Source organism: Ictidomys tridecemlineatus, unplaced genomic scaffold (assembly GCF_052094955.1).
Source record: "Ictidomys tridecemlineatus isolate mIctTri1 unplaced genomic scaffold, mIctTri1.hap1 Scaffold_143, whole genome shotgun sequence".
Lineage (NCBI taxonomy): Eukaryota > Metazoa > Chordata > Mammalia > Rodentia > Sciuridae > Ictidomys > Ictidomys tridecemlineatus.
This window is the reverse complement of record NW_027521268.1, coordinates 376197-381709: the sequence shown is the minus strand read 5'-3', so window position 1 is coordinate 381709 and position 5513 is coordinate 376197. Positions and strand designations below refer to the sequence as shown.

The 5513-nt window shown below is 42.8% G+C and overlaps 1 pseudogene; it reads left to right on the top strand.

Annotated features, from left to right (window-relative positions):
* The first annotated feature begins 1003 nt into the window (after nt 1-1003).
* On the top strand, nt 1004-2971 carry LOC144372667 (uncharacterized protein KIAA2013 pseudogene; annotated as a pseudogene).
* The last annotated feature ends 2542 nt before the right edge of the window (nt 2972-5513 follow it).

Genomic DNA, 5513 nt, shown 5'->3' with positions numbered 1-5513 from the left:
TTTTGTTTTTTGAAACATCACTTATCATTACCTGACACATTTATTTGTTTTTTGTGTACTTCAACTAGGATAGAGTTATGTGAGGACCCAGAAAGACTTCAATATATTCTGTTTGTTAGTGTCTCATGGTGAGGAAAAAAAGAAGCATACAGCAAGCACTAATACATAATCAAATGGATACATTTATTCATACAATAATAACAATGATAACAGCTTCTGAGTTCAATGATGCTTAGTAATTTAAGGGGCTGATCCAGGAGGGTTGCAAATTTATGGCCAGTCTTATTATGTCAGCAAGATCTTCAGCAACTTGGCAAGACACTGTCTCAAAATTAAATAAAAAATAAAATTAAAAAGGACTAAGGATATAGATCAGTAATAAAGTGTTCCTGAATCCAATGCCCAGTATTGGAAAGAAATGATAATAGCTACTCAGCATTTAAATCCAATAACTAAAATAGCCCCTTCCCTGTAAAACTAGATTTATGTGATTAACAATCACTCCTCTTTCTCCCAAAAGGATTCTGATTTTCCTCCACTGAGTCCCATTGTGAATCAGTGGAGGAAAATCAGAATTCTTTTCACATTTCCCAAATTAAAAATGTTTATTTTGCCTCTGCCATTCATCTGTAACGTAAGAATTGTCTCCACTAAGTGCCATTGGTAGTTTTGCTGTACTTTCCAGCATTTATTTTGACTATCAAGAAATCATATTTCTCCTGATCACAGAGTAATTTAAATCACATTTTTTTCCAATTCAGCAATATATATCTTTCTCAAAGACCTAGAAGCAATTCCTTTGAAATATAATCATTAAGAAGTTCTTGTCAGGGAGGTAACTGAGAAGGAGGAGGTAGCAGCGGCGGTGGCTCTCCAGGAGGCTGCGGCGGGTGTCAGGTGGGCGCCGTGGTCCCGGCCAGGGAGTGAGGCAGGGCCGGCCTGGCTGGTGGGCTGGGTGGCGGCCCGCGGCCGCCCTTCGCCTTAGCCCGCGCCTGGCTGCCCGATGTGGCTGCAGCAGCGCCTCAAGGGGCTGCTGGGACTCCTGTGAAGCAGCTGGGCCCGCCGCCTCCTCTGCTGCTTGGCCTCCTGCTGCTGCTCCAAGCTCCAGGATGTGGCGGGCGCTGGGTGGCAGGCGGCGTATGCCTGCAGCCCTGGGCCTGCTGCGAGCTGGGCGCCCCTGAGCCCTCTTCCTGCATGGAGGCGGACACCCGCACCTGGCACGGCCTGCGGGATAGGTGCGAGGCCGTTCCGCTGGGCCCAGGAGTGCAGGCCTTGGTGCCCATTGGCTTCCTAGCCCTGAACGTGACCGCCAAGCGGCTGTAGGTGACTCCTGGAGAGCGGGAGCCCCACCCCCACCCCCGTGGCCCCGGACTTCGTGCCCTTCTGCATCTGCGCCCACTGAAAGTGCTGGCCGAAGCTGTAGAGGCTGTGGTGCTGCTGCGGGAGGGGCCTGCAGCTCGGAAACCTAGGCTCTGGCCCTTCAGCCGCCGGCCTTGAGCCTGCCTCAGCCTCCTGTCTTGCTGTGAGGTCTGGCCTTGACTGTGTGTTGCTGCAGGAGGACTTTCTGTCTAACGGGGCTGACTCCACGTCTATCTGCAGTGCGTTCAGCTCAACAACCCAATGCAGTACGTTGCCGCGCTGCAGACTGTGGGGCCCACTGCAGGCGGTTCCTGAAAGCCTTCTCCAGCATCCTGGAGAAGGTCGAAGATCATCAGTTCCCACTCTACTCTGGCGGATCCACACCAATGCCCTCTGGGCATGGGCACCTGGTAGTGGTGGCTGCCAAAAAGCTAGTAAACCAGCTCCAGGTGGCTCCCAAGATGCAATTGGATGAGATGGTCCTCTGGGTGGTGTAAGTCTCAGGCCCCATCAGCCCCCAAGTTCTCAAAAGCAAAGCCACTAAGGAGCTGAAGGCACTCCAGGACTTGGCCCGGAAGGAGATGTTGTATCTCTTGGAGATGCCGGAGGTTGAGCTGTTTCTGGACCACCAGCGCCTCTGGGTGCAGCTGTTTTGCCCAGTGGTGGAAATGAAGATCACCCTACCCGCACAAGCCATTAGACCTGACCCTGAACCTGACACTTTACTACATGTTCTCCTGCTCACCAGCCCCTCTGCTCAGTCCCTCCTTGAGCCATGGGAGCAAGAGCAGCTGGAGGCCAAACTCAACTACGAAGACCACTGCTTCAGCAACCACACCACCATGCACACCAAGAACCTCTGGCCCGCCCTGCTGTCCTTGGTGCAGCAGATCCTGCAGCTCTCTGACCTGTGGAGGCTGACCCCCCAGAAGCGTGGCTGCAAGGGGCTGGTGAAGGTGGGCGCTCAGGGCATCCTGCACGGCATGATGCTCAGCTTTGGGGGACTGCAGTTCACGGAGAACTACTTGCAGTTCCAGGCCGACCCAGACATGCTGCACAACAGCTATGCGCTGCACGGCATCAGCTACAAGAACGACCACATCGACCTGGCCGACACCGAGGGCAAGCCCTAGCTTCACGTATCTGTGAAGTCCCACAGCCAGCCCGTCAAGATCTTCGCCTATGAGGCAGGCTGCCTGGACAATCCAGTGGAGCTGATCTCAGCCTACGGGGGCCACACCTTCTCAGTCATGGTGATGCCCATCAGGCCGCTGCTCCTCATCTCCACCGACCTCACACACCTGCAGGACCTTCGGCCCACGCTGCACCTCAAGGCCATCTTGGCCCTCAATGAGCACATGGCCCAGCAGGACGCAGGGCTGCCCTTCCTCTTCTGGTTCAGCGTGGCCTCCCTCATCACCCTCTTCCATCTCTTCCTCTTCAAGCTCATCTACAACGAGTACTGCCCCTCTTCAGGAGCAAAGAGGACACCAGTGTCTGAGGAACTGCGAGTCCTGCTTTCTGCCACTGTTGCATAAGACACCATCTGCTGCTACAGACAAGGGATCCTTTGGAAGCACCTACCCTTTGTGCCTTGTGGGGGACAGTGACGCACAAGGAAGTGCTTATAGATGCCAGCTTGCATTGAAAGGAACAAGTGTCCCATGGGTAGGGAGGGGCCAGTGGACCTGTAAGCCTTCTACTCAATAAAGTGAACCTGTGAAGAGCTTAAATATATATATATATATATATATATATATATATATATATATATATATATATATATATATATATATATATAATGTTTTCTAGTGACTATGGTAGAGGAGTCTTAACTCAGAAAAAACATCAACTAGCAAGTAAAAATGGTCTAATCCCATTGACTAATCTCCCTTACCCTGAGTGCTTTCTAGTACTTTAGGTGCTGGGTTACCTTGACACTTAAAACTCTCCCTTCTTTTGGTTCAATAGAGTTGAGTTCAGACTCTCTTCTCTATTAAAATAGTCTTCAATAAAGTATTCTTTAACTTTTTAACTAGTCTAATGAAAGGAAATAAAATAGATTCCATGAATGGTAAAGACTTAGAGAAAAAACGATTTGAATATTACGTTGTATGTCAATGAGAGAAACAAAAACAAAACAAAAACCCACATAGAATTTTTGGCAGGAAGTTTTGGTAAAGTGGTTTCTATAAAGTGGCAGAAGAGCAAGGGATGGATATAGGAGGATATAAGTCATAGCGATAGGGTTAGAGGTAGGTGGTCCAGCCTTCTTATGATCTGCCCTCCCTATTAAACTTGAAGGGGATGTAGATGACTTGTAAAAGTTCTAAAAATTGTCTTTTTTTCATAAGGATAAGAATGGTTGAGAGAATAGGTAAGGTATCTTATGATCTTTCCTCCTCCACCCATCTTGCTCAGAAGTAGGAGTAGACATTTGAAAATGTGAAGTGAAAGGAGATTAAGTCAAAGGAGTTTCATGTTAGGACAGATCTCCATAGGTAACTTCATGCCATCAAAGAGGGAGTAGTGGTACAGTTATTTTTACATGACAAATATCATTTGTTCTTTGTAATAAAATAGAAATTGTTATTTAAGACTAACAAAATAACAAGAACTAGGAAAAATCATCAATGTATATTTTTCAATGTACTGAAAGAATTTTATAAAACAGTATAACTGCATGTCTAAAATAGGTTTTACTTGTGTTCTAAAATTATTAATATTTCTTACAATTAGTACTATAAAAAGTAAAAAGATTGGTTAGGTCTCCTGAGAATTTCTGAATTTATTTTGCAAGGAAGAACACCTGTTATTGTATTTTATAGATAATCTGTCTATATTTAGCAAACCACAATATTTTATTTTATGTTTATTCTCTCAAAGAAATCTCACTTTAGATGAATATGCTAGAATTTTTTAAATGCAGTTTGAGTTCACACATGCAATATCTTGATGTGGCAATATCAACCAGTGTTAATTTATATTTAATTAAAATGATTACATAATGTTCTACATTCAGAATATGTTCAAAATATCAATTGACCAGGAATGAGAAATATAAGCAACTTATACCAAATGGAACTGTATTAGTCTTCCTTTCCTTATATGGCTTCTTTAGGAAAAAAAAAGTCATAATCACAATATGCTTGCAAATACCTTTAAAAATTTACCTGGGCAACCTCTTCATTATTGTAATATTATAATCATACAGATATCACATATTTTGATTTTATGATGTAATTTTCCAGTGTAGGACATCTCAGCTGTTGTGTTTTCTCTGATGTATGATATTGTCTTTTTAAAATTCTACGTAGAAAAGTAAAAAATGAATTATGACTTCTTAACCAATACCAATGATTCATGATCAATCATTTTGTGTTTCATTTGATGACAGCATTGCACTGTGTATTCTTGTAGAATTATATCCTGTAATGCAACCATAAGAATATGAGACTTGGGATTATTGTAGAGGAGTCAGCAGATTATACTCCAATGTACAGTGATTTATTTCAATAGTATTGTTAGGATTGCAAAGCTTGCAAAGATATTCAGTAAAATTCTCAATCCATGATGAAAAAAATAACTTGCCTGGAACAGAAAAGAATTTTCAGAACAAAACTATTTAATGTATTTTCTAGGTAATTATTCTTTGTTGAGTCACAATTACAGTGTTGATGATTGTTTTCACTAGCAAGTTTTGATAGAAAGTACACAGACCTTCAGAAAAATTCAGTATTTTGAGTAAGTCCTTTTTTTCCTATTAATTAGTTTTTCACATAGCTCTACAAGATGTAGACACTAACTTTGATGTAATATTTATAGGTTTATGGTAGATGAATCAGTCAATACAAGTATTTTTTGAATGACAGTACCTATAATTTAACTTTTCTTCTTCTTCTTCTTCTCCCTTCCACAATCACATTTATTTTTTTCTTTCCTGGCATATGTTTCTGCATATTTTATGAACACATCTTTATTTTTAGTGTGAAATTTAAAGTAATATTTCACATTTTCTTATTCCTCAAAATTTTCTAAGACCTTCTTTTATCACAATCAAATTATTTGTCCATTAGTTTTAGAAACTTTTCAACATATATTCTCATTTTACAACTTCACTTATGTATATGATGGAGCTATCCCAGATGGAAGTT